Below are 19,557 nucleotides of genomic sequence, written 5' to 3' on the forward strand. Positions count from 1 at the left end.
ATTTGAGCAGAAGACATTTTGTTTTTGAACCAGAAATCCCAGAACACTGTCATTTAGATACTGTCAGTGCAAAAGAAGAGAAATCCAGCACCAAGGAAATATCTAATTAAGATGTCAAACCATTGCCTGGAATGACTCGCTTTTCTTGTTCTGCTAGATGAAGTCTTCTTGGTGGTATTGGTGGTAATATTATTATTTTTTTGGCTGCACTGCACGGCACGTGGGATCTTAGCTCCCCGACCAGGGATTGAACCCACGCTCCCTGTAGCGGAAGCTCTTAGTCTTAACCACTGGACCACCAGGGAAGTCCCCCTCAGTGGTATTATTAATATTCCAGTATAGCAAAAGAATTGCTACATTAAAAGGCAGTGTAACTCCAAGCTTTAAGATGAAACAAACTCACAAGAGACTAAGCCTTGGGGGTATTAATTCCTTCTTTTGCAAGTGAATATCCAGATCTTTCTGGTCTCACGTCTATTCCAATAAAATTTTAAATACTAGTCTTGAGGCTCTGAATGGCTGAACCAGTGAAGTCAGTTAGTTCAAGTACTTGAGTATTTGAATGCCTATTATGTGCAGAATTCTGAATGCTGAGAAGAAGTCCAGTACAGAGGAGAAGACATTGCCTGGCACTCAGAGAGTTTACAAACTTTATTAGTGTCCTAGGGCTGCTGTAACCAACTATCACAAACTCCATGACTTAAAACCACAGAAATTTATTCTCTCGCGATTCTGGAGGCCAGATGTCAAAAATCAAGGTGTTGACAGGGCCATGTGCCCGTCAGAGGCTATTCCTTGTCTCTTCTAGCTTGTGGCGGATGCTGGCATTTCTTGGAATGTGGCCCTATCACTCTAATCTCTGCCACCATCTTCATATCACCTTCTGCTCTGCTCTGTGGGGTTGATCTTCTGCCTCTCTCTTTGAAGGACACTTGTGATTGGATTTAGGGCCACCCAGATAACCCAGGACAATCACTCCATGTCAAGATCCTTAACTTAATCACATCTGCAAAGACCATTTTCTTTATATGGTAATATTTACACGTTCCAGATATTAGGACCTGATCTCTTTGGGAGGCAGGGCTACCAGCCATCAAACTGAAATGACTGAAAACCAAGCAGAGCATCCTAAGTAGGTGCTACACTGGGTGGTATCAACAAACCTTCTGCCTGAGTTCAGGGAATGTGGTCCAGGTTGCCTAAACTTGGACGGTTCTCCTGGGACTAGACGAGGCTCTGCTTATCTTCTTTCAGATGTTCTCAAATGATTTTGTGAGCTTCTGAAGGGCCGCTTTCAGCCCAGTAGTCTTTATCATTCTGGCTGTTCTTACGGTCCCTTGCTTATTACATCATCTTAATTTTACTGCACTCCTTTCCGTTTTTTTCCCACCCCATTATAATCTCGTACATTTTTTTTGTTCCTGTTTTTGTTTTTATTGTTGTTTTTGTTGTTTGTCTTGGGGCTAATCTTTTCACGGCTGTAGTGAGCAACTGAGAGGCACAGAAAGTTTTCTGCTGCCCCAAATTATTACACTCCAGGACACATCACAGTGGGACCATCATTCCATATTTGAAAAGTTTAAAAAAAAAAAAAAGTGAAACTCTAAGCAATGGACATCTCAGGGTGTTTAGAGGGCCCGCTGAGCCTCCAAAAGGGGCTGCACAGTGTGTAGAGTTCCCCCAAGATATTCAGACACAGATGCCTCTTTTCCTCTTAAGCTACATGATGGCAAGAACCATGTCCATTTTTGCTCAACTTTGTGTCTCCAGCATCTAGTCCAGTCCTTACATGTGGATGTGTGGTGGATGGATGGATGGGTAGGTGGATAGATGAGTGGATGGATGAATGGGTAGGTGGATGGATGGGTAGGTGGATGGATGGGTAGGTGGATAGATGGGTGGATGGATGGATGGGTAGGTGGATAGATGGGTGGATGGATGGATGGGTAGGTGGATAGGTGGGTGGATGGATGGATGGGTAGGTGGATAGATGGGTGGACGGATGGATGGGTAGGTGGATGGATGGGTAGGTGGATAGATGGGTGGATGGATGGATGGGTAGGTGGATAGATGGGTGGATGGATGGATGGGTAGGTGGATAGATGAGTGGATGGATGGATGGGTAGGTGGATAGATGGATGGATGGATGGATGGGTATGTGGATAGATGGGTGGATGGATGGATGGGTAGGTGGATAGATGGGTGGATGGATGGATGGGTAGGTGGATAGATGGGTGGATGGATGGATGGGTAGGTGGATAGATGGGTGGATGGATGGATGGGTAGGTGGATAGATGGGTGGATGGATGGATGGGTAGGTGGATGGATGGGTAGGTGGATAGATGGGTGGATGGATGGATGGGTGGATGGATGGATAGAATAACATCTTGAGAGACTCAACTGCTCTGGATGATCAAGAAAAGGAAAGAGGACAAAGAGAAGGAGGGAAAATAACAAAGGAAGAAAAGGGGATTGAGAGAATGAGAACTGAAGACAGTAGCAGTCAAATGTCTACTACATGACAATTTTGCTTAAAGCCAGTTTTGATCAGAGAGTTGATACTAGAGAATATTTACAGATCCCTTATGCTGTATCTTTGTTGGAGAGGTAGTGCTATGGACTGAATGTTTGTGTCTCTCCCAAAATTCGTATGTTGAAACCCTGGTCTCCAATGTGATGGTATTTGGAAGTGAGATCTTTGGGAGGTAATTGGGTTTGAATGAGGTCATGAGGGTGGAGGTCTGATGATGAGATTGGTGCCATTATAAAGGTACGAAGAGACCAGAGATCTCTCTCCACCAAGTGAGGATACAACAAGAAGGCAGCCATCTGCAAAACAGGAAGAAGGCTCTTACCAGACACTGACTCTGCCCGCACCTTGATCTTGGACTTGCCAGCCTCCAGAACTGTGAGAAATAAATGTCTGTTGTTTCACCCACCCAGTCTGCAGTATTTTGTTATAGCAACCCAAGCTAAGATAGGCGCATGGCACAGTGTTTGGAGTCAGACACACCTGGGTCCAACTCTCAACTCTACCCTTAACAGCTTCCATTTCCTCACTTGCAAAATGTGGATAACAATGCCTAATTTATGGGGTGGTTGACAGCTTTAGAGATCATTTCCCTAAAGACTAGCATCTAGGAATCTCTGAAGAATTCCTTTTACTATACACTTTTATCTCCCGAGAGCTTTGCAAAGTGCTTCATATAAGCACGTGACTTCGAAATATTACTTAATTGATGTATTTTTCCCTGTAATTAGTTTCTTTCCTCCCTCCCTTCCTTCCTTTTTTCCTTTTATCCTCCTGTTTCTACTGGGTAAAATACAGTCACATAGTTCAAAATTCAAATGATACACAAGAATATACCATGAAAATTCTCCCTCCTTCCACTGTACCCAGGCATCCAGCCCGTTTCTGAAGCATCCAATTTTACCAGCAAGAGACTTTCGGTCAACAGATGCTTGTAAATTAGGCTTATTCTGGGTTTAAGCAACTCAAAACAAAATGCCCTACTCTTATTCATCACTCCAGAAGGTCTCCCACCAAGGCTAACTTGTTTCAGCTAGTTTGCTACAATTCCTTATGTGGATTCATCAAATAGCTTGGTTAATAAAGAACCACCACCTATAGTATTCATCCATCACCAGTTTTCAAAGACTCAGAACACTCAGATACATTTGGCATAAAAATAGTACTCAGCACAGCTTGATTCTTTTTAGATGATTGAGAGGCTCTGTATTTCACCGTACTCCGGAGATGTCATTTTTGGTAACTGAATCAAAGTAATTCCCTGGAAAAGAGCAGAAGTGATAGCAAATGGAGAGTTCTGATTTTGGAAATATGCTAGAGTACTATTTTTAGCAACATATTAGGATCCAATATTATTCCATAAGAACAGGAGGTAGAACCTGAGATCACTGGGGTTGGCCAGGAGCCGCTGAAATTGATGAGCTCTGGGGATTGAGATCTAAAGAAGGTAAGAACCAAGGGCAAGAAGCAGTAGCAGGGGACTTCGCTGGTGGTGCAGTGGTTAAGAATCCTCCTGCCAATGCAGGGGACAGGGGTTCGAGCCCTGGTCCAGGAAGATCCCACATGCCGCGGAGCAACTAAGCCCGTGCGCCACAACTACTGAGCCTGCAGTCTAGAGTCTGCGAGCCACAACTACTGAGCCCGTGTGCCACAACTACTGAAGCCCACGCCTAGAGTCCATGCTCCGCAACAAGAGAAGCCACCGCAGTGAGAAGCCTGCGCACTGCAATGAAGGGTAGCCCCCGCTCACGGCAACTAGAGAAAGCCTGCACGCAGCAACGAAGACCCAACGCAGCCAAAAATAAATAAATAAATAAATAAATAAATAAATAAATAAATAAAGAAGCAGTAGCAGGATACCACCAGGCAGAGTTAAGGTCAGTGACTAAAACAACTGAGGAGCACAAGTGGCCAGGATATGCAAAGATAAACTATTTGAACCTGCGCACCAAGTCATGGAATTTGCATAGCAAACTTGAATCAGTTGGTAAATAAGAATTAAATTGATGCAAAGCCAAGAGTCAGAAAATAAGATGGGAATTACAAGATGCTCAGACTCTGAGCCCCTTTTCTGGGCACCTGGATCCCTTCCTATGTTCCAAAGGTGATCTGAATACCAAGCCAGAGTTAGCCAAACCCATCCCTGGCTTCGGAATCCTCAGCACACACAAACTCTGAGAACTCAGGAGGCCACCCTCCATAGCAAGGACTTGGCAGTAGAATAACGATAACATGATGCTTCTTGCTCTTGTTTGTTTGCTTGCATCTCAAATGCACTCTTACAGCCATTTAGTTAGAAACCTACACAATCTATTCAGGTATACTAGTTTAATCATTGCAGTCAAGTGAGAATTTTGAATTTGGCTGCAGAGTCAGGCAGAATTCAACAGAAATTTTTGAAGAAAAAAATTCCATGAACTTTCACCCAAATTCTCACGCTGAGACAAATACTGAAAACATATTATGATAGAAGCAAGGTTTATTTATCCCAAAGACAGAATGACAACAAGTGCCTTTTTTTTAGTCTTTTAACTACACTAATCTGCAAAATATAAAAGAAGCTGAAAACATAGGCTAGTAATTTTTTGTTACATTACCATCTCTTTACTATAATCTCTGAGGTCAAATACAGTAGGACGTATTTCATCATAACTAATTGTGTCAAACCCTGATGGGCTCTCCATTCTATACTAACCCACCATTAGGAACTATCATCCTTGATGTGCTAGTGCAGTGTGAGATTCTTCATGAGGAAGGGGGCAGACAGGAAGGGACAGCTCTCTAGAATGTCACTTTGAGGTAGGGGCTAAATAGAATTTGAGGTGGAAACATGGAGTCACTGTGCAAAGTGAGAGCCAAGAACTGCCCACCTTTGGGTGTTCTGCGTTTGGGGACAACTCCTTTCTTCTACATCTTCCTTGCATCCCAATGAAATAATTGAAAGGGGCTCAGTTATGCACTCCACCTCGCCCATAATATCTAGGGTTCACCCTTCAATCCAAACAGGAGCTATGAAGACTTGGGTCCAGGCCAAAATAAGCCTCGGGGACACAATATGAGGGCCACAAAAAGTGTAGGCAATGGAACTTCTGGTGTGAAGTGTCGAGGGAGGTTCAAGTTCTCTTCTTCCTTCTACTGTGGAAAAGCCCCTCTTTTTCAGGAAGTCTCCTGATTAAAGACACCCACAACTCCTGAACGGGCTTTTCCTCCAATTGCAACCCAAAGTTTTACCTATGTCTCCATGTCCCTAGAGTTTTCTTGTGCCACTAAATGTGTAAATGTGTAGAGACGAAATTTTACCACCCCCTAGATTCTCTAATTGTTTAATATATTCCTCAATGTCTAATCCATCACATCCTTAAAGTTGTCCATCCATTTATCTTTACATTTTGAAAATCTGAACATGAGGCCAGCATCTACTTAAATACTTATGCTCAGTATTTAATGGTGAAATTTAAATGTAAGTATAATAAAATATAAACACTGTATACCCCTGCCCCCCAGAAAAGACACCCACACCATTGAAAGGCCAAGTCCAAGGGAAAGGAAGCAAAGCATCTCCAGCTTGGCCAATTCTGCTCTAGACTTTTAGAGAAGTCCTATTCCCCCTATCGAAGCCGTAAGAACCAGAAGCCTAAGAAGACCAACCCCGGGACGAGGGAAAGATGGCAGGGACCAGGTCACTTAGGCCGACCTCTGGCCTAGGCCCCAAGAAGGGCCCCTAGAGCCTCACCGCAGTCCAGAACAGTTGCTCACCAAAGTAGACAGCCCAGAACAGGAGCTAGATCTACGGACAAAGAGTATGTCACTACATGGAGTCCTTTTTCATACATATATAGAGGAAGAGAGACACCTAAGGGCAAAGACAAAGTAAGCTGAAGTCACAGGGAGGTCCTCTACTCAGGGTTTTCCATTCCGGATTCATAAGCTCTACCCAGGGCTCTTCCTTGGACATCTTCCTTGAAGAAGAAACAGAATGGAAAGATGTTCCAAAACCCATTTTTCTTTTGCTACAGAAAGACCACTCTATGAACATTGTTACGTATCATCTTTGATACATCATTTGAAAATCCAGAACATTACAATTATTTATGCATTACAATACATTATAAATAATGTATTAAAATACATTACAAGTAATGATACCATCCCATTAAAATCCGACAAGTAAAACTCTTGAACACCGACTAGTTTCACCATCTTGCCGGCTTCCCAACTGCTGCTTGCAACACGAGCAGGAATCTAAAACACCAGCAGAGCAGAGGGTCCTCTTTTTAAGCCTGATTCAATGTTTGGGTCTCAAAATATATTCACAGAACCTGCAGAATAAGGGTAAATCATCAACGTGAAACTGGAAATGTTATCAGGTTCAGCAGAACCTCTCAAAGGGATATTCTTTCTTGTCTTAATTTACACTGCTGGTTCCCTAATGAATGGATTTGTGATATTCCATTTACCAGTTTGGTTACTTGGGCCAGATACTTCTCTGAACCCCAATTTCTTCCCTGTAAAATGAGAATGTCACTAACACCTACTACATTGGGATTGGAGTGAGGCTCAAATAAGAGGATGTATAAGATATTGGTGCACAAATGTCTGAGGTTTCTGGATAGTTATCACTTCTCTGAGAAACAGAACACTGAACTATGAATTTTAAGACATATACTTTATACCCACTCAGACCAATAATTAAGAAACTTAAATTTCTCTTCTTGGCTTTCCCCATCAGTGGCTCATTATGAGAGAACTACTGGAGTTGTTTGGACTTTTAAGTCACTGTATACTGCAAAATGTTAGTATTAAAACTACAGTACAAAATTTTAGGTATCATAGTCTACTAGGTGTCTACTCTAAGATTTGAAGAAAGAAGAAAATAACTGTAAGAGCTAGAGGGTCACAGAAATCAATTTCAAACATAATTTCCCTCCACAGTTATCTGTATCTGCCTAAATTTTTAGAATTACTTATTTATGCATTCTAATTATCAGATTTTCAGGGACTTTCAAGTATGAATCACTTGAAACTCCATCATTCACTGAAACGAATACGTTGACCCACATATTCTGGGTTTTGTAAGACAGGGTAGCATCAATCTCCTACACACACTGCAAGTTTATCTATCCTTATGTATGTCACACCACCCAATAAAAGATATATTTAAAAACAATTAACAGGAAGAATAAGTTAGGACTATAAAATATAGTCTTGTGGGGTTTTTGTTGCCATCAAAGCTCAAATACTTTTTTTCAAGGTGCCACCAGGCTGTCCAACACTTAAAATAGTCTAAATATCTTTCTATATCTTAAGGATATAGACAGGATTTGGTGGCTGTTAACTTACACTTAACCAAGATTATAAAAAACTGTTACTGGGATGCCAAAAATGTTACATGGTACTTCATAGGAAAGGAATGCTGGGGCTTAGCAACTGCCCAGAGTCACTCACCAAGGCTATGCTTATTTTGCTATTAGTTTGGACAGGTTAATTTTCAAAAATTCTTCACATAATAAGCAGAAAATAACCTGAATTCCAATAGAATGGGTTATTTCTGTTCAAGTTTGTGGCTACCATTTAAATCATAATTGTAATATAAACACTTGGCTCTACTTCGTATGTTTCTATCACAGGTCCTTAGCCTGACACACAGCCTATTGGCTGACTCTGTTGGTTACCTACCCATGAGCCATCTCCCTTCAATTTCGTTCTGACACTATGTACTGATAGACATGATGGGCGTCTTCTCAGGCTCAGGGTGCCACTTGATCAGTCTGAGCCATTCAGAGCAATCGCATCCCCCTTGCTAGTGACTAGGTTTCATCATGGCCCTCTGTAGTTACCCTGGGAATCTTCTCATGGACTTCTTTGAAAGTTTTCCTCACTCCTTAAAAGATATAAAAGGCCAGGATGTGGAGAAACTGGAAGCCTCACGCATTACTGGTGGAACCCTCAAACCCACAAAATGCTGTCGCCACCTTGGAAAACAGTTCGGCGGTTTCACAAAAAAGTTTAATAATGTACCATACAATATAGCAATTCAACTCCTACCTAGCTACCCAAGAGAAATGAAAACATGTGTCCATACAAAAACTTACGCATAAATGTTCCTAGCAGCATTATTCATGCTAGTTAAAAAACGGAAACAACCTACATGCCCTTCATCTGCTGAATAGAAAAAGTGCAGTATATCCATACAATAAAACACTACTCAGCAATAAAAAGGAACAAGGTACTGATACATGCTACAATACGGATGAACTTCAAAAACTTTATGGTAAGCAAAAGAAGCCAGACAAAAAGATCACTATTGTATAATTCCATTTATGTGTGAAATGTCCAGAAAAGGCAAATCTAGAGACAGAAACTGCATTAGTGGTTACCTGAGATCAGAGGGTGATAAGAGAAATTGATTGCATTGGGCACAGGGGATATTTTAGGGGTAATAAAAAGTTCTAAAAATGGTGATGGTTGCACAACTCTGTACATTTACATATATATATATGTGTGTGTGTGTGTGTGTATATATGGGGGTGGGGGGGGGAGAGAGAGACAAAGTAAGGATTCAATCCTTCCTGTCTTAGGTTCCCATGTGGGAACATGATGCTTGAAGCTGTAGCAGCTATCTCAGGACCAGAAGGAGAAAGCCAGCTAACCAGGAACCATGCATGACATTTGCTGAGCTGTTAAATTAGATGCTCTTGAAATAGCCCTAATCCAAATTTATTTAAGGTGGAACCAAAAAATAAAATAAAATAAAAATCCTCACTTAAGTATTTCTTACTTGAAGCCAAAAGCATCCTGATGGATACAGACTAGAAATACAGTCACCAGAGCTTTTTCAGTGGTATATGATTCACATACACATTTAATTTTGAAGGAAGAATAGAATTTCGAAGATACACATGCTACAGATTGAATGTTTGTATCCCCCCAAAATTCATATGCTGAAACCTAAAAATATCAAAATTACAGTATTTAGAGGCCGGGCCTTTGGGTGGTGATTAGGTCATGAGAGTGGAGCCCTCATGAATGGGATTAGTGTCCTTATAAAGAGCTCCCAGAGAGCTAGCTCCCTTGCCTCTTCCACCATGTGAGACCACAGCAAGAAAACAGCATCTATGAACCGGGAAGCCAGCCCTCACCAGACACAGTACCTTGATCTTGGGCTACTCAGCCTCCAGGACTGACAGAAATAAATTTCTGCTGTTTATAAGCCACCGAGTCTATGGTACTTGGTTATAGCAGCCTGAAGTGACAAAGACAATGCATTTGTGGTGATGTATATATATATATATATTCAGACATTTCTAACTAGGTTGCATACTATCTTGTGTGACATGAGATACATTTAAGATGGCACCTAGTAGCTGTTTTACTAAAAACATATTTCAATCCAAGCTTGAACTAGCACTTGCTGTCATTCCAGCCTATCTCTCCTCTACTTTCTTTCATGTTCAGCATGAATCAAATGGCTTAAACATCCCAAATACATTCCAGTTATCACCCCATGTTTCATCCCTCCACGTTTTTGCACATCATATTTTCCAAGCCTAGAACGTTCCTCCCTTTGACTACATGTTAAAATGCTATGCATCTTTTAAATCCCAACTTGGGAAAGTCTTCCCTGACCCCAAAAAACAATCACTCCCTGCCCTGATTTAATTCTATACCTTTTATATATCGCTATTATCACCTCTGTCACATTGTATTGGAATTTGTTTTATTATTACTATCTCCCCTATTGTGAATGGCAAAGGGTATGAAGTTTAAAAAAAAAAAAAGCTCTATCTTATATTTGGGTGACTTTGAACAAATCACTTTACTTCTGAGTCTCAATTTCTTCTTCTGTAAGATAAACATGGATATTATCATCCCATCTCTCTTAGACTACTATGAGACTTAACTAAGATAACATATGCAAGAGCATTTTATCAATTATAAAGCACTGACAAATTTTATTTCGAATACATAAGGTTTTTTTAAAGGTATGTAATGGCCCACACAAATTAGGAAAAAGATGTGATCGCTCACCATTTATCAAAACGGCTCTAGCCAAGACTACCAAAGAGCATTGACCTCCCAAAGGCCTAACCCCGAAGGTCTATTCTCAACTGTCATCTTGCTCAATCCATGAGCAGCACTTGACCCAGACGACTTTGCCTTCCTCCTGGACACACTCTCTTCACTGGGCTTCCCCCTCAGTTGGCAGCCCCTTCTCACTATTCTTTACTTGCCCCTTCTCATCTTCCCCACTTCTAAATCTGGAGAGCTCCAAGGCTCAGTATCTAGACCTCTTTCCTTTCTATACTCACTCCCTTAGTGATTTCATCCAGTCTCATGACCTTACATAGCATTTAAATTTTTTTTTTATTTTTATTTTTTGGCCACATGGCATGAGGGATCTTAGTTCCCCTACCAGGGATTGAACCCGTGTCTCTTGCAGTGGAAGCACAGAGTCTTAGCCACTGGACCACCAGGGAAGTCCCCAAATAGCATTTAATTTCTTCCAACTCACAAATTTGTAGGTTTCTTCCCTGAAAACCAAACTTGTGTATCAAACTGCCTAGATGCTTTAAGTATCCTAATGTGCTCAAACTGAGCTCCTAGTCTCCCCCACCCCGAGTGCACACTTCATCTCAGTGCATGGGCATTGGGTCCATTCAGGTGCTTGGGTCAAAAAAAAATCTCAGACTTGACTCCTCTCTTTCTGTCATACTTCCTATCCAGTCCACCAGAAATTCCTCCAACCAAAATATTTTCAGAATTCAATCCTTTCTCACTACCTCCATGCTGCTTTTACCCTTGTCCAAGTTGCCATCATCTCTCACTTGATAGCTGAAATAGCTTCCGAAATGGTCTCCCTGTTTCTGCCCTTGCCCATCTTTGATCTCGTTGAAGCCACCAGCCAGAGTCACTCTGTTACAGCATTAGTTATATCAGGTCAATCATTGTTTAAACCCCTTCATTGGTACCCCATCTCCCTCAGTATAAAATCACAATGGCCTTTAAGGATCCATGTGATCTACTCACCATACTCCTATTTCCTCATTGACCTCATCTCCTACCATTGTTCCCTTTGCTCAGTCCACTCCAGCCACTATGCCTGCCTTGCTTTCTGTTGATAAACTAGACGCTTGGCACGCCTCTGCCTGAATGCTCTTCTGCCCGATATCATGTGGCTCATTCCTTCATTTCCTTTATATCATTCCTCAAATGTCACCTTCTCTGTGAGGTCTTCCCTGGCCATCCCATTGAAAATTGCAACCCCCTTTCCTCCTACTCCCCATCTCCCTTTCCTGGTTTATTTTTCTCAACAGTAGTTGTCACCTTTTAACATATGTTTTACTGTCACTAGTAAAAGCTCCAAGAGTCCAAAAATTTTTATTTCTTCTGTATCCTCAGTGCTTAGAGCAATGCCTGACACATAGATGGCATATTACTTAAAAGAATGAATGAGGAAAGAATGAATGAACGAAGTAGGCTTCATAGATTCATGATAAATATATTTCTAAACACCTGTATCTTCAACAATAATGGGCAGAAATACCATCAAAGTTTTTAGAAATGACTGACACTTAAAAGTCAGGAAATTTGAGGCCATAAAGAAGAAATCAAAGTAAATTTCGGACCACTTAATGTTCCTAAAGAAACTCATAGCAAATAAGTAAGTAGCTAAACTTCAATTAAATAAATAAGTAGAAATGGTACTCAAAATATAACAAAATATTCAGTTGATCACCCCCTAGACTTATTATAAAGTTCAAAGTTAAATAAATGCTTTCTATTTACTTGTAAGATGCTTAGTAGGTGTTGTATTTATCATTTTAGAAAGCAGAGCTGAACATTTAGATTTTCTTCCTATGTAAGTTTCTTGTGAGTACCTTGGCAGATTTTTCTGGTTTCAATAATTCAAACTAATCATGTCAACAAACAGTTTTAAATAACCAAGACTATAAAATTTGATACTTAGAGTAAAGTTATTACGTATATTTGGTTATAACCTAAGAATTAACATCACAGAAAAACTTTAAGGACTTTATCATTTTAAACTCTGAAATTACAAATTTTTATGTTAGTAGCTGCTATACTAAAGATATATAATCTGCTGATTAAAATAGATGTTGTCCACAAACAGAAAGTTGTGGATACATATGGAAAAAAAGTTTCCCATTTTAATATTGATTTATCCCATGTTTTTCTTTTAAATTGTTATCATTTCCAGGCAACTCTCTGCTGATAAATTACAAATGAGGAGAAACAGTACTTTAATATTCCCATCAGAAACTTCCTAAGGGTAAATGAATATAATCTCCTTCAAACTAAATTATCACTCAGGGATGGCCATGTATTTTGCTAAATTACAGATCTGGAAAATGAAAATCCAAGACTTTAAACTTCATTTCACCATGATATGCTATTCTTCTAAGTGTTGTATGTACTAACTGTGAGGTTTTTTATTTAAATAAAGACCATTCTATAAAAACTAATGTCAGAAAATGTGCTATAGTTCTTGATTTCCTCATCAAGAAATCACTGAACCATCACTTTATATCATAGCTGAAAAGTGAATGAACAAAGTTTTTTAAACTATATCTAAGTTTACTCCTCACTGACAACATTGAAAATAGAGAATTTGTGTACATCAATTCTAGAAACTTGCTCTTATCTCAATTTACAGAAATTTCTGTAAGGAAAAGGAAAGGCCACATAGTACAAGAGGAAGTCATGACCTTCGGTAACACGTTTATACGTAACAAAACTTAATAAATGTTTGTTGAAGTGAATTAATCCATGCTTAACTGGATAAAAAAACTTGAATAGAACATATTTTTAGAGAAAAGAACATATTTAAACATGTGAAAACTTCTATCCAAACTGACTTTGAATATTTCAGTGAATACTTTTGGTTAATGTGGCTTGAAACTTGCAAGGCAGTCAACAAAGAAAGTTGGAAGTATCAAAACATCACTGATTCGTTGTGAAAGGCAATAGTAGTAGCTTTTATTATAACTAAACATACTTACAGATGCTTGCCCCTCAGTTAAGTTTTTTCTTACACATATGGTTTTAAAAAATATATTCCCCACAACAACTTCATGGGATAAGTGTTATGCTCCCCACTTACAAATGAGAAAACTGAGACCCCAGGAAAGCAAGTAAACTGGCCAGGGTTATCAAGATGAGGATTCAAACTCGGGTCTGTTTCATTCCAGAGTCTTGTTTCTAAACCTCTGAGCCCAATGCTGGGTGGCCATTAAAACAGATTCAAAGATATTCACATCAGACATTTGTAGGTAAAACATTTGTTGGGAAATAATACTGCACTCTACACACACACACACACCCCAAAATATTCCAGCAGATAAACTTTTGTTGAAAACATTTCAGGAAATCTGACGTTTCCATGCAACACACTTTGCCGAAAGTATACTTCACAGAAAATTTAAAGCCTATTTCTTGAACTAATATTCCCTGAGCTAAACAGTCATACAAAATAATTGTTGTTAATACACATAAAGTTTTCCATGTCAGTAACTCTACTGTTCAACAATTTAAAAATGAACTTCACAAGAGAGGATGTGCCTTAATTACAGGAGCAATCAACAAATCACAAAAATCTTGAAGCTAAAAGATTTCTTCAAGTTTCTTTAACCTAACCCTTCATTTTATAGATGACAAACTAAAGTCCAGGAAGATGAAGTAATTTGTCCAAGTTTCTACAACTAAAAAAAAGCAAATCATAATACTTTTTACTTACAGCGGGATAAAAATATTTCCAATTCCCAATTATGTTTTTGACCATACCTTAACATTTCTCAATTACAGTAATATATCAATGATATTCTCCATCTGTAGCATTTAAAACCACCTTGATCTTGAATCATTTTGAGGATCAAATCCTACAACTTAAATCATTTCAAAGCAACCTATTCTAAACAAAGAAAACTCTCACTTTCCATGGCAAACAACTGCTAAACAAGGAAAGTAAATACTGTATCAAAATACTTTTTATATTACCAACAGTATTTATGTGAATTTCGAATGGCTTTCTCACAGAGATGATCAAGAATGAATTATAAGACATAAAAGAAAGAATATAAGACTCTTAATGACCACTATAAAAACTTAATGTCTACCATAAAGATTAAACAAATGTACAGTTTCTGTTGTTATTACATAGTAAAGTTTTTATTCTAACAGAACTTACTGTACTTTATATTGACTCCCAGCTAGTAGGAATTCATTTCCTTCTGACCACTTTTGGATTTTGTTTACCAAAATGAAATGTCAAAAGTGAAAAATAATTAATGCAAACCATAAAAGTCCTGCTACTATAGAAACATTCAATGTGATATTTAAAAGCAAAATCAATCATAAATAAAATAGGACATTTGCCTATCGGACCCATCATTGTTACATAACCTTCCTTAGTAACTATATAATCCATGTTCATTATGTGTAATAATATCGAAGACACTGTCAAATTAATAAAATTTCCTTAGAAGTACCCAAATCGTCATTCCAGATGAAAATGAACCTACAAAAACCAGTTCAAAACAAGGAAATCCAAAGTCATAAATCACTTTGATCAGGCAACAGCTCAAAATAACTAGGCAATTCTCTAATGGCATTAAGTACCAGCTCCAAAATGAAGTGCTTGTAGAGTATTTAAAAAGCAACATACCTTCTTTAAGGTGGAGAATTCCCAGTGATCAAATTGTAGTAATCCACATAGGGAAGGCATCATCAAAAATCCCAACAACTTTTAAGCAACTCCAAAGAAAAAAGTTTGGTAAGTTTTCATTCAGGAATGACTTGATGTTGTATTGGTACTTCCATAATATTCACTGATAGAAAGATCCAGTAAGAACAATGCAGTACGAAGGAGTCAGTGCACTCATGATGCTTTCTAGATGCTGACAATAGTAATCACACCTATACAATTGAAATTAATTAGCGTTAGCTTCCAAGTCACTCAACACACTCAGTTTCTTTTAAAAAAGTAACCTTAGCATTAATATATTTCTTTCTTTGACACAAAAATTCAAAACTACATAGTTCTGGCACTTGAATCATTTCTAGCTGCAAGTTTTAATAATGGATACTACTGTACGAAATCACAACTTTAAGAAGTTCAAATAGACTATGTTTGGCTCTTTCCTCCAGGTATTAGCAGCACAGTTTGATGTTTCATCTGTCCTGTCAAACTGTAAAGGTGGGAGATAAAGGCAAAGGGTTTGAGGAAAGCTTCTAGCTCTGGGGTGGGCATAGGAGAGGGTAGCAGTGATAAATTAATTACCTTGGTATTTGGAACGATCTCACAAAACAAACCTGAAGATAATGACCTAAATTTGCATTTTCTAACTCAAGAGCCCTGTTCCACACATTCCCAATATTTAAACACTGCTAGAACATACCACGTTTGCCCACTTTCAACAAACTCCCAATTTCTGTCCCTAAATGTCTTTCTATGAACCAAGTGACTGGGGGATAAACAACTTTGTGGGAAAGCGCTGAAAGAAATGCCCTATAAAGTGGAGATGTTTACTAGGTGTGCAGTTTTCGCCTCATTTGAGCAAGAACCAACCCAGAAACACTGCGAAATGAAGCTACTTGGGAAACAAAGTTAGCGAGTCTCCTTTTGCCTATAAACACAGAGGGAATTGCGCTGCCTCTCCACCCCGCAGAAGCTGCAACAGCCATCCCTCTTTTGGGCGGGCGTGGCAGACAGAAACAAAAGGTTAAAACACAAAAGGCGGGGCGGACCGCCGGGTCTGAGGAGCTTCAGGCGCTCGCGTTCCCCTTTCTACTCAAACCCATTGAAATGGGGCGGGGGTGGGGGCCCGCATTAAGTGAGAGAGGTGATGATGGATCGCCAGGACCGCGTAGGTTATTCTGGGTGGGTCGTGAAACTGAGAGGGGTGGACGGGATGGCCGACTCTAACTAGTGGTCCAGGCCCCATCTCTCCATCCCTGCATCTCTGACAGTCGAGAACCTGTGGCTTCTTCCTCCAACCTATCCCAGCCCCAAAGAAAACTTTCTGAACTCTTAACCTGTTCGCTCTAACACCCTCGACCGCAAACACAAGAGTCCAATACCCTACCACCCAAACCTCTTCTGCGTTCTCGTGCTGCAGCTTTGGGTATGGTGCGTTGGATCTGCACAACGCTTCGCAGACTGTTAAGTTATAAAATGGTGAGGGAACGACCCCCGCTTCCGTATCTCTTTCCTTGGCAGGACCAAAGTCAGACCCGGCAAGTCCCAACCATTTCAGCACGCTTCCCTCCGGTCTGCGCGCAGCTGGGAGAAAGCGAGGCAAGGCCCCCTTGAGACACCCTTCCCCCCATCCCCCCAGCTCCTCGTATAAAGAGGCACTTGAGAGAAATGCCCGTCTGGCTTTTGCCCATTAGAAATAAACAAATAAAACAATCTGTGCAAGTTCCTTAAAGAACAAAAGAGAAGGGAACAGGGGAAAGGAGGTACAACTTGGCCAAACTTCGCCACCGGACTGCTCCTCGGTCCTCCGGAGGGCGGGGAGCGGGGCGCGTTGCGGGGGAGAGAGGTAAACAAGACAACAGTCCCCACTCACCTTCTTCCCCATTTCGTCGCACTTCTGAGGGACGTCTCCCTTGTCGCGGTCCTCGCGGCGCTCGGACACTTTCTTGTGGCCTGACAGCGGAGAAAGTCGCGGCGGCAAAGTTGCGAGAGGGAGATACCCGCGCGTCCGGGGGAGAGGGGAAGAAAGAGAGTTCATCAGAGTTCCCCCTTTTGTTCCAAGTCCCGGAGCAGACAAAGAGGCGGCGAGCGGCGGCAGGTTTCTCCCTCTCACCCCTTCTTCCTCTCTCCCTCCCCTCCCCTCCCCGCCCCCTCCCTCTCCCCGCATCTCCCGCCCGGCCGGGAACCTCGGAGGCGAGCCTGGGCGGCTCAGTCCCCAGCCCATCGCAACTCTGCCCCGACCCTCTCCTCCCACTACCTCGCCCGAAACTTTCCCCGGGAGATGCCTGTCCTGGTCCCCTCCACACCCACCACGCTGTCTAACGCGCTCAAGTCTGCGGGGGGAGAGGGGGAGGAATCTCCAAAATCATTGTTTCCGGGAGATGCACCTCTTTGTTTGCACTTTCCCTGCCAATCAGTGTGAGCAATCCACTTTGGCATCGAGTTTCTGTCAGTTTTTCCTCATCCCAAGAGACAAAATCCAAAGGGCAAGGGGTCAACCCCAGAAGATAAAGGCGCTCACACAATTGGAGGTGGGGTGCACCCTAGGTTCTCCATCCTGGTTCCTCCCCTCGGATCACCCCCTCCACCCAACACACCAAAACAACTCAAAGGGGCATCAAGAAGTGTTAGAAAACTCTCCGCCCCCCCGCCCACCCCCACTCACTCTGTCCCTTGGGCGCTCCCTCTAATCCGGAGGACAAAGCCCAGCTCGGGGTCCCACCGGGACCTCCACCCCTAGGGGCTACCTGTTGCTGCAGGCGCTGCGCGACTCGGTCCAGGGGCGCCGAGGGCGGATTCCCACCTCGAGCATCGCACCCACCTCTCAGACCCCAAACTTCTCCTAACCTCAGACCGAGACTGCAAGGCTCTCCGGGTGACCGCGCTCCCTCTGACCCTGGAGCCAAGCGCTCCTCACCGGTTCCCTTCTCTACACCACTGCCTTGTCCTCGCTCCAAAGATCAGACTCAGGGTCCCTGGCTGCCTCCGCATCCTCTACCCCCTGGCGAGGCCGAACATCCCTTCTTTCCGTCTCCTCCCCCACTGCCTTGCCCCGGGCAAATCGGGTGTCTCGGACGAGGAACAGCTCCGCACTCTTCCCCAGGCCCTTTACCAGTCAGTCGTTCCCCAACCTCCAGAGCTGGGGACCCCATCCTCATCTCCCCCATCCTTAGACCCTCATCCCAGCTGCGGGCCACAGTATTGGCTCTCTGAGTGACTCAGAGTAGCGCTCATTTTCCTTCTAGATCTTACTAGAATTGAAGAGGAGGAAAGCCGGAGGTGGGGGAAATGGGAGAGAATGGGGGCCCGCAATGGGAAGCATTTTCTAGGGCAAAGGAAAACAACAACAACAACGAGCATTCCAAAGCAAACATCCACCCTCCAGGAGGTATCCGGCCCATCGCGCACCTTCGCCTCCACCCTTTCTCCTTCCCCATCCCAGACTTGGGATCTTTGGGTCGGTGAAGTTTGGGGGTAAAGGAGTGCGGTACCAGGAGGCTTGGGAACCTGGGACCAGCGTCCAGGGTTGAGGTGGAGGTGGGGGGATGCCTGAAGGAGGAGGTGCGGGAAGGAGCGAAGAGCCCCTGCTGAGCCCGGAATGTTGCGGCCGACGGTCCCGGTAACTCTCCCGGCGACTCCTCGCCAGGTCTCTCGCCCAGAGCAGAACAAAGACGCCGCGAGGAGCGCTTCTGTCCTCGCCTCCCGGGGCCCGCACCCCGCCCTCCGCTTTGCTTGCACGAGCCCACGCCGCTCTCGGAAACTTTGCAACCAACTTCCCCCAGAGTTAGCGCGCGCGGCGCAGGGAACAGAAGGAGAAAAGGGGACTGTCGTACCCGGGGACCAGAGATGCCCTCTTCCCCGTCCCCTCCCGGACGAGGGGCAGCACTCCTGGCGCCGCCGTTCCCACCCGCGCGCAGGGTGACCCACGGTGCAAGGGCCAGGGGAGCACACGTTTTCCCCGGCTCCCTGAAGAGAACGAAGAGGGATGCGTGCAGGGCTGGGGAGTGAGGTCGAGGAAAGAGGTGGCAAATAGAGAAGCGGGCGGAGGGAAGGCGGAGGGCGGTGGCTCGGACTGCGCGGGAGGCGAGGGCGCGGGAGCGAGCGCGAGCGTGAGCCGCGCCTTTCGGGCCGGGTTCCTGCGCGCCCGGTCCGGCCCTCGCAGCTCGGCGAGCAGCCGCGAGGCCGCAGAGTCAGGGCCCGGGGTCCGGGGCCGCCCGGCCGGCCTCCCGGCGCATCGGCCTGCTCACCTGCCCGGAGCCTGGACACCTGCGCCGCCTTCTCCTGGAACCTCGGGTCTCCTGGGCGGCTCCTC

The 19,557-nt window shown here is 43.0% G+C and overlaps 1 protein-coding gene across 3 annotated transcripts in view; it reads right to left on the reverse strand.

Annotated features, from left to right (window-relative positions):
• Positions 1–19,485, reverse strand: part of HDGFL1 (HDGF like 1) — a 740,887-nt gene extending 721,402 nt beyond the window's left edge. For 2 of the 3 annotated variants that reach the window (XR_014232479.1, XR_014232480.1), the window contains exons 1-2: positions 17,119–17,362; positions 15,213–15,463 (exon numbers count right to left, since the gene is read on the reverse strand). The gene's annotated coding sequence lies outside the window, so the exon portion shown is untranslated. Of the gene's footprint in view, positions 1–15,212; positions 15,464–17,118; positions 17,363–17,992 lie in introns of those variants that run through there. The other variant, XM_082346425.1, reaches the window with a different exon arrangement.
• Between the last annotated feature and the right edge of the window lie 72 nt (positions 19,486–19,557).

Source organism: Balaenoptera borealis (assembly GCF_965194805.1).
Source record: "Balaenoptera borealis genome assembly, chromosome: 12".
NCBI classification, from domain to species: domain Eukaryota; kingdom Metazoa; phylum Chordata; class Mammalia; order Artiodactyla; family Balaenopteridae; genus Balaenoptera; species Balaenoptera borealis.